We start from the raw sequence: 10861 nt of genomic DNA on the forward strand, positions 1-10861 counted from the left end.
TAATGATACTCACTGTCTTGTTTTGTTTTTAAACAAACATTTATAATTGATTATTTTTTGGTTCTTATGAGGTACAAGTTAAGATTCAAATAGATATTATTTTAGGGTTCATCTCAATTGCTTTTAAATTCAGAAATCAAATCTATTTAAATGCTTTAAAATTTAGAACATGTGCATGGTGAACATATTATATTTTTCTATTGCTTAACCATAGTGATTACTCACATATAGTTGAATTATGGCTAGAGTTTAACAAATGGAAAAGGGTATGGAATTGGTTCATGATTTTATGTGTATGATAGTTCTTAGGGTTTAAGAAGATGGTTTGAATCAACTTTATATTCACTAATCTTACTTACCAAACTCTTGTTTGAATTATTTAAAATAAATCCTAAGCTCATCAAATTCAATTCACTCCCTAAGGTGATTCTATTTTATAAAATACTATTTCATTTGGTTCACAAAGCAACTTCCTTGGAAAGCAAAATAGAATTGGATATTGGTTCACTCTACTCACCAAATGGCATTTAGTCCTTAAGTATATATGGCTTGGTTTATACTTGTGATCCATGATACACAAGTTAGGACATAATATTTTATGTGGGGTGAATCCTATGTGAAAGGTTTTAGGGTTTTGCATACTCTTCACTAAATTGAAAAATACATAGGCATGAGGTATGGCAGGGTTCTACTTATGATCCAAAGTAATCCATGGATTGGAATTTAGATGTGGTCTAGGGTTTTAGTGGTGATCACCCAAGTGATACACAACTAGGATTAAGATATGGGCATAAGCTTTGGTTATGTTTCACTAATAGAACATGGCTCTCACCTCCAAGATTAAAGGTTGGTTTGAACAAGTAAGATTTAATACTACTCTAGTATTCTCTAGGATAGACATGGCTATGGTTAGCATCTATAATCTCTCTCACTTCTAAATGTCTTGGAAAATCCTAAGGTACTACTCAAGAGATGATGATATGGTCCTCTAAATATATGGTTTGCCTAGGAATTCTACCTTGGTATCTTATGTAGCTTGTTCTTCTGGAAATCTCATAAACCTGCATCTTGTGGTATGCCTCCACCTCCTAGCTTCTTCATCTTGATCTTAACTAATGCATGGAGTGGCTCTATGTGTTTGTTTCCTTGTATCATCCTGCAAGATGACCAAATGGATGAAGGGTGTGGCTCCTTTTATAGGCTTGGGCAAGCTCTAGTATCATGACACATAGGTGAGTGACTCTTGTTTTGGTGTGATGAGTAAGGTGCTTGGTTGTCATGCCCTCATCCATAGCAATCCTTTGAGAATGAGGTGGCATAGCTTGGAGTGCAAGTCATGTAGATATTTTCATCCTATGTGGCATGATCCTTATCCTCTCATATGACTTATCTTTGGATAGCCAAGTGGCATTTGTTACTAAATATCTTGTGGATGGTTTTATTATTATGGATGAGTCACTATATCATATGTGATTGGATTTACATTATAATATTGGTCAAAGGTCAATGGTTGAGGGTTATTCCTTAATTTTGGATAATTGGTGTTTGATTTCACCAGGGCATGATCATATGAGTTCAAAATACCCATAGTTGGTTTTATTTAAATAGTTTGAACTATAATTTGTAATGTAAATGGATTTAGTTTTATTATATACCATATATTTAATAAGTTATGATTTAAATAATAATGTGTGGCCTTTATACACTTTAGACCCTGTGATTTACCTTATTTATTATTAAGTTTAGAAGTGAACTTTTAAGTGTTAATAAGTTAGGGTTTGATTCTTAAAGAATGTGTTGTTGTAAGGAATGCCATGTTGAGATCTTTTATAAGATCTTGTAGTTGATCCTTACTTAAGGTGTTGTTTGTTGTAAATCTACTTCTATTTGATCTAGCCCATAGATCAAATCATCTCTACCCAAAACAGGGTTTTAGCAAAGATCACAGTGAAGTTTATAGCACTTGACTTGATGATCTACTTCAATTCCAGCAAGTCAAGTGAAACTTCAGTTACTGTGATAAGTTTTATTTGAAAGCGCGAAAATGCAATGAACACTTTGGTGTTCTCTCATTTTATTGCCTCTAAACCTGGGATATTACAAAGCACCCCAGGCGTCAACGGACGCGCGACCAAAAACGATATTTCGTGTCCACTGCTTGACGCAAGCGAACGCGCGCGACCATTTTATGCGTTTGAAATGCGTCGCGCCCCTGTTGGAGATGTCCTTATACTCTTCTCTTTAGATCCATAGGTCTGATTATTGGTTTGGCTCAAACAAGTAGACATGCATTTTTTTGAAGGAAACCACATATTCATAATATAGTGTTGGAAGTTACAACACACGTAAACCACACTAGACAATTCCAGGTACAACAACTGTCCTGGCACATAAGCAAAAAACACCCCACACAAAAGAAATTACAAATAGCTCTTTGAGGGGGTTTGTTGCAGAATCAAATCTCTGTTTGCTGCCATCCACCAACAATGTCGCCGGAGGAGACAAACACCACACGCTGAATAGCCGTCGGAGCACCATCACATCACTGCTTTGTGAGCCGAATAAAGCCCTGCCGCAAACGGCAGAGCACATATCGATGTGGAGCATTGGCCGGGGTTCAACCCCATGCGCCTCGGGCCTCAAATCCGCCATCTCCGGTCGACCAAATCGACGAAGAAGACCAGATCTTCCTGCCTGCATTCCCCAAACAGGTGCCCAGACAAGAAGCAAATTCTGGAAACCGTCACCACCATCCGTAGTAGCAGTTGACGGCACAAATCTGTACATGACGCTTTCCACTCGCTCCTCAATGCTTCCTGGAGAAGAAGCCTTGCGATGGGGCTAGAGCGGGGAACACCTTATTCTACACAGCAGCGCTGCCTCCATCAAGACGCCACTGTCCATAAGAAACTAACCCTAGATTTCCTACGAGCCAAGCACAAAGCACCGGGATCCCCCACTCCAACCGCCGCCACCGCCGGAGCCGCAGACGGAGGAGAGAGGGATCCACGGGATGGCCGGCCGGAAGAAAACGGGGACTTGGTCGCCTCCCTCTCCGCCTTGCGTGAGAACGGGGAAGGGAACTACATTGCAATTGTTTCAGAGAAAGGAAACTCGCTTAGATGCAGTGTTTTTTTTGAGGGAAACTGGTAGACATGCATAAGTTTGTAACTCAAGTCATACAATAGTCCAAACAAATGGGTACACACTGGCCCAATAAAATTAGTACGTAGTAGTATTTTATTTTACCGGCCCAACTCATCTCGCCCTAGCCGCCGCCAGTCTCTCCCAAATCCATTCCTTCAGTGCAGTTTCCTCAACATACTCCGACCAAGCAGCCAGCCGCCCTTGCTGCTCCGCCGCGTCCCCCCACCCATCCGCCGCCCTCCATTGCTGAGCCAAGGTATGGCAATCTTCTCCCCTTCCCTTTTCCGTCGATTTGTTTGCTTTCTCCGGTCCGGTTGTCTAAATTGTAGAATCCCTAGGTCCTGACCCAGATTGACATGGGGATTTGATTGGAGGGGCTGGATTGACAAAGAAGTGTGATGGATCTCGAAAGGTAACATCATGTTCCCTTGTTTCAGTTTGATTTATGCATGCATTTTGGTGTTAAATATCTGATTTCTCTCTCTGTCTACATTGACGTATTTGCAGTCAGTAAGCTGTTAGCTGGCGATTCAATATTTGATCAACATATTTTTGTGGCTGTGACATTTGGACAACGTACATGGTGTGCCTTTTTAACATTGGTATTTTTTCTCTATTCTTATTTCTATTTCCCAAATTCTTTTGGGCGGGCGCGTGCCAAACCGAAGTTTCTGGCGGGCACACTACACGACAGAGAAAATCCCGCCGTTCTTTTCCATCTTCCAACCTACCCCTTCATTTTCTTTCTCACGATGGGCTCCCAACCCGATTTCCTCTACCAGGCGCGGTGGCGGCAGCAGGAACCAGGGCGGCGGCGGCAGAACCAGAGCGTGCGCGCGGCTGCCGGCCTCCCCTCTATCGTGTGCTACCACCGCGGCCTGGTTCGCTAGCTCCCCCGGGGTGAGGCTCTCTCTTGCCCCGGAGTCCATGGCGTGGAGGCGGAGCTGGGCTCTCCTTCATTGGTTCGTGTTCCCGCTGGGTACGGCTACGCCTGCCTTGGACCTCTCAGCTGCGTGGTCCGGACGACGTCCGCCCCGTCCTTCCGCCGGTGCCCGCCGCAGTGGCCTCGTCCTCTCGCCGGTGCGGATCCTCTGCCCGACAGGGCGTTGCTGCCACCCGTCCATTGATTGTGGAGGAGCAGGACTGCAGGAGAGACATAGAGCTCAGTTTGGATTTTGCTCCTCTCCCGTGAAGACACCCATAATGACCAGTAGTACTATTCTAAGTTCTAACACTGTGCTACTACATCGTGGTGTTCAGCACTTTTCGACTCAAGTATAAGACTGATCTTCTGTGCACAATCGTGATCACGAGGAGCCAACATAACTCATGAGTATCCTCGTGTGTGTAGGCAATTCTATACATAGATTTCCCTAAATGTGCTCCTAACTTTGTCTAACAACTGGTTTAGGTGATGAAATTTTAAAGTTGTCTATTGTTCTTGTCAAGTTGCCTAGAATTATTACGAAGTTGCTCACCATAGTCACGAAGTTGCTAAGTGGTATATAATTATTGTTAATTTGTCTATGATGTTGTGAAGTTCCTTCAGGTGGAGTTGAGTACCATCTTGGTGGAGTTGCCTCCGGCCGGCGACTCCGCGATGAGGTTCGGTGGCCGCGGCATTCGTTGCGGATGTTGTAGGGGCCGACGTACGGGCCGATGATCGCGATGAGTGACGCTCCGCGCTTTGTCGCGAAAAGCGGTCCCTCAAAGATGGCTAACGGCAGCCCAGCTTGAATCCGCCTGCCCTTCCGGCGCTAGTTGACTTTGATGCCATCGCACATACTCGTCATGGGTGTGGGCACCCGGCAACTGCGGCACGACGTAGCAGCATGTGAAGATTTTCCACCCTGAGGGGAGGCGCCAGTCCAGCGAGACAAGGAGCCTCACCTCGCACAACGCATGCGCCTCCCCGATTGAGATGTTGCAGAGCGGTCGCCGCCGCCATCGATGTCGTCCGTCGCCTCGGAACCACCGGCCTCATAGTTGTTTTTCATGGTGCTAGGGTTTTGTTTGCGAGGCGATGCTCCGAAGTTGCTCCATCCTGGAACGTCTCTCCGAAGTTGCATCCGGTTGAACCAAAGTTGCATGTTGTGGATGAAATTTACCTACGATTGCACTGAAGTTGTATCGGGATGCACCAAAGTTGCCTAACGATGAACCAGAGTTCCATACCCTCATTGAGCATTGAATTCGCCCAACGATTCACCAAATTTTCCTAACGCAGCACCGAAGTTGCCTAGCGCTGCACCGAAGTTGCCTACCGATAAACTGGAGTTGCATACCCCTACACTGAAATGCCCTACCATGGCATCGAAGTTGCAAAGGTGCACCGAAGTTGCCTACCGCTAATAGAAGTTTCCTAACACTGCTCCAAAGTTCCCTCACGCTGCACCGAACTTGCCTAATGATGCTCCGAAGTTGCCTAACGCTGCTCCGATTTTTTCCTAATAATGCACCAAAGTTGCCTACGGCCGCACCAAAAATTTCTAGAGATGGCTTGGAACCATGCACCAAAAATTCCTACCCACCAAAGTTGCAATCTCGATGCCCGGGGGAGCAACTCTGGTATATGACAAAGCAATTTTGGTGCCAATAGATCAACTCTGGTGCCTAGCAGTGCAATTCTAGTGCAAAAACTTGTAGCGAGTAGATCATGTACACGACTCGACAATTTTTTTACTCCTATGTCCTTGTTTTTTCTTGCATCCCTTCCCCAACGAGCAATCCATCTCTGAAGAAAAAAAAAGAGGAACAAAGCCAGTTAATCCCTCCCTGTCTGCCCCTTGCATGCCCTGGAGAGCAACTTTGGACCCTCACAACGCAACTCTAATGTGTTATAGAGCAACTTTGGTGTCTTACGACGCAATTTTTTGTACCCTGACAAAGCAACTCTGACGCGTGATAGAGAAACTTCGGTGTCTTATGATACAAATTTTTTGGTACCCTGGTGAGCATCTTCGAACCCTAACAAAGCAACTCTAATGCGTGATAGGGCAACTTTGTTGCTCCTCAAAGCAACTTCGGACTTTGGTGTTGACGGGGCAATTACGGTTTCGACGGTGTAATTTTAGTGATCGATAAGAAACTTTTAGCGCATGACAAAGCAACTTTGGTGCCTGAAAATACAACTTTGGTGGGCCAAAGTGCAACTTTGACCCCCGACAGAGCAAATTTGTTGCTGACAACATAACTTTGGTGCGCTTGAGTTCTCGAGCGCCTCTCCGAACTTTCCCGAGGACCGTCCTGGACATCTTGTGAAACATCGACCGTAAATCACACGGATGGTGACGCCCACTTAACAACATCCTTAGGAAATTTCATAGCATCGACACGCAACATCAATTTTTGGTAACTATACTATAGCTAGGAAAAATTACAAGTATGGTAATTTTTTGTCCAACAATTATTATATGATTTTAGGCAACAAATAGGCATTTGTAGCAACTATTATGAAATTATAGGCAATAAATTGACATCTATATGTGGCTTCTAGGCAACAAACTACGACTAGGCCGGGAAGTTAGCATTTTTAGCAACTTTTATATGATTTTAGGCAACAAAATACTATTCATGTGGCAATGCCCACCCCCATGAGTGTTGGACTTGAGTTTTCGCGCCTCTTCGTACTTTCCCGAGGGCTGATGTAGACTTTCGGTGAAATATCGATCGTTGTCAATGCAGGCAATGTCCACTTCACAACATCCGTAGGTACTTTCATAGCATCCGCATGGAACTTCGGAATTCGCTAACTACATTGGCACATTGCATAGGGCCAATTAAAACTATAGTAATTTTTTAGCCAACAAATGATTATACGATTTTAGGCAACAAACTAGCATTTTGCAGCAACCACTACATAATTTTAGGCAACAAATTAGCACCTATATAATTTTTGGGCAACAAATTACGGGAGACAAAAAAAACTGCAGTTTGTAGCAATTTGTATATGATTTTAAGCAATAAATGGCATTGTATGGACAGCTTTCTTACATGGGGGACCCGCTGATGTGTCTCCATCTCTCTCCTCGTTATCTTCTTCCCACCACATCTTCCTCCACCCTTCCCGATTCTCTCTCTGCCCTCCCGTCAAGACAGCTCCCGCCGCTGATTCCGACTGCCGGAGGTCTCCTTTGCCACCTCCATTCACCGGAGAAACCCCGCCGGCCTCCTCTCGCTAGGTCCCCACCGGCATGACGCCGTCCCCCCACGTGTTGCTGCTCTACCTGCTGCTCCCGGCCTAGGCGAGGTCGCCGCGGAGGGTGGCGCATGCGAGGATTCGCTCGCCGTTGCTCGAGGATACCCCACGGAGACTGGGAGCAGGAGAAGGTCGGTGAAGCGACGAGGTGGAGGTCCGGTAAGGAGTTGGGTCCTTCCTCGGCGGCGCGCATGGCCGGTCGGCGGGAGAAGGTCGGTGAAGCAATTGGGGCCCTCCCGCCGGCGTGCTTCGGGTCGGTCCGCGGATGTGGCGGCGAGGTGCGGCGGGTGGCCAGGGAGCGGCGCGCGGAGGGTTTGGGAGACGACAAAATCGGGATGATCCGCGGGACGAACAAATCGGGAATCAGTGATCTCTTTCCTTTTACAGGGGTGTGCCAGAACCTACGAACGGGCACGCGGCCGCCCGCTAGACGCGTCCTTTCTATTTTATGGTTGTGAGCTGACACAGATTGTTAACCATGGAAACAGGGGGTAAAGAGCAACATCAAGACAGCCGTGGGGGTTTCAGAGCGAGGCAGCCAAAGAACGGCCGGTCCTGTCCGGCTCCATCGCCCACATACATTTGTCGGAACTGGGGACAAAGCTACCCAGACTCAGGCTCCCTAGATAGATCGAAGAGAGCCATGGCGGACTGGTCGAATCTTCCAAAGGATGTCGTTCACGTGGTCGCTGACTTGCTGTTGGCAACTAACGATGTCGACTGCTACGTTGACATGAGGGCTGTCTGCCGCAACTGGCGCGTCGCCGTCCCCAAGCCAACTCCACTGGGGGCAGGTGAAGACGGCCGTTTTCGCCCACGTGAGTGGGTGATGCTCGACGAGAAGGAGCCCAAGGATGGCGTCGACGGCCGCCTCTTCCTCCATGTCTCCACAGGGCGCTTCGTCCGGCGGCGCCTCCCGTCGCTTGGGTTCGACTCTAGAAGCAAGTACATCCTGGTTGGTTCCTCCGATGGTCTTCTCATCCTTGGAGATCAAAAGGGCTTGCACGCCGCTCGTCTCCTCAACCCCTTCACTGGCGACATGCTCTCCTTTGCTGCGCCGATTCCTCGGGAACGCCATGTCATCGCTTCGGTGGCAGGCTCTAGCCCCACGATTCTGTTCACCTTCAAAGACATGTGCAACGACTGCACCGACATGGTTTATTGTGCTGATGCTACTAGCTAGCCCGCTCTGTGAGGTGCAGATCGAAGTCTTGGAAGACGAGGATGTCTTCCTAAAAAGCATAGTGTCCTACGCTGGTCACCTTTACGTACTCGATTGCGATGGAGCAATACACAAGATTGTGGGCACAGCGCCAAATTATCACGCGGAGTTTATTGCACAGACACATGGTGATTTTTCTTTGCGTGACTTCTTCCTTGCTGGGTCTGCTGGGGAACTGCTACTTGTTGCTCTTGAATTGAGGTATACGGAAGAACAAGGACACCAAGACCTGGTGGATGTCTTCAGAGTCAATATTGAGCGAAAAGTGCTACAACCTGTCAGGAACATTGGCAGCCAGGCACTCTTCCTTGGCGCAAGGTGTCTATCTGTTGATGCGGATAAGCCGCCGCACGTTGACCGCAACTGCATCTACTACACTAATGATTTTGGGCTGCCATTTCCAACTGGGATAGCATCAACAGTTTTGACCTCAAGGGCAGCAAGGTAGAGTCTATTCGCTGCATGTTGAATCCTGCAACAATCACAAGACAGAGGATCACAAGACAGATGGTCCGTCCTTTCAGCCTTGCTCAGGCGCTCATTGAATACTGTGGGTACGAGGAACTTGAAGATGTACCTTCTCAACTTCAACGTGTTCGCAATACTAGAACACTTGATATGATGCGCAATGCCTTTCAGCCTCAGGAGTAGTTACTTGTTCTGCTGCATGCACCTCTAAGCATAGGGCTGCCATGTTTTAAGTCGTAGAATCACTGAAAATGTTGGCTTTCTTATGAACTTATGAAGTAAAAGTATTGTATGCATTATCTGTAATGAAAAGTTGTTTGCATGAGTAATATATTATCCTATGTTTGCTGTTTTGCATGAGTCCTGCGGCTACCTCTAATATTCTTGCTGTGTGTTTGTGAGTCATGGTCAGAGATGTGTGTTACTCTATGGAACATATGAAATGAATCAAACCTATTTATTCATCTTCTTTTAAGAATGTACTATGTATGTACCCATGGAAGAAATGGACTTACTGTAGGAATTTGTCTTAAATGTCCAATTGTTTGCATTAATCTATGATCCTATTTGATTGCTGTAATCTGATGTAATTGGATTTTTCTGCTAAAAAAGACGTATATCTGGATTGCCACAATTTTTTGCAACTAAAATTTCTTGTCCAGCCGGGATGCATTCATGAGCACTTGTTTTATTTGAGGTGAGTCGTATCCACTGGTTATGCAGTGTTAGGGGCTTGTGCTCAGTGGACCTTCCATGAATAATAGTTGGACAGTGCAAGCATTCTAGTATTGGTCTAGACAAGTAAAATGTGATTTCAGTTACTGTCAACATCAGACCAGTCTCAAGTCTCAAATGAACTAGCATTTCAGTCTGAATTGGACAACAATAAGCCTTCAAGGCTGTGGCATTTGTTAACATTCTAGTAGTATAAATTGAGGTAGACACCTAACACCTTTAATCTTTCTCTTTTTTGCTTAACTTCAAATGTTATGTTGCTACTACTCCTGTGAAAAAAGAAATTTAATTCGTTTGCAGCCAGTTTTCTTTCTCACAGTACTAGACTGTAGAAGGCCGAAATGCTAGACTGAATATTGCTTGTCAGCCAGTTGCTGCAGCTGGTGTCGGCTAATGTTGTAAGATGGGAAACCTTAATGGCATTCTATGATTCTTTCTTTTTCTATATCTCTTCATCCAATTGTTTAGTTAAGCGTAGTTTTTGGCGTTCCCAAGTGGAGTATGTTGTTAGCATGGCTTCGCCCTATTTGGTCCATGGGATTTCACGACGGTGCTGCTTGTAAATTGAGAGCTAGTCTCCTTAATCCAAAGATTATTTCTGACATCCGGTCCTCACATTTCTTTTTTCGATAAAGGGCGTTTTATTACTGAAAAGTTTTAAACATTACACCCAACCTCTGCATAACTAAAATGCACACAGCCGTTCGAGTATCCAGAAAAACCACAATCACAAAGTAGTAAAAAGGAACCGACTAAATTAACAACGTTGGCTACAATCCGACGACTATGCAGCCACCCATGTTGGGAAAATAAACTCCTTGGACGTATTGTCCAACTGTGTAGACACTTCCGTAAAGAGGTTTCGATCCTCCAAGCGTTAAAGCGGCGATCATGAACGGAGCAAAGCTGTAGACCGGTAAATGATCTGCATGAGAGAATAATTTTGTTCATTGAAAACCTTGTCATTTCTACACAGCGAAAGCGACCATACAACTGCAATCGCACTCACTCTGATAAGCGTTTTATATCTACTATTGACCCCATTAAGCCAATTTCCACAAATATTTGCAATGCTACGAGGTGGGTATAAG

Source organism: Lolium rigidum, chromosome 6 (assembly GCF_022539505.1).
Source record: "Lolium rigidum isolate FL_2022 chromosome 6, APGP_CSIRO_Lrig_0.1, whole genome shotgun sequence".
Taxonomy (NCBI): Eukaryota; Viridiplantae; Streptophyta; class Magnoliopsida; order Poales; family Poaceae; genus Lolium; species Lolium rigidum.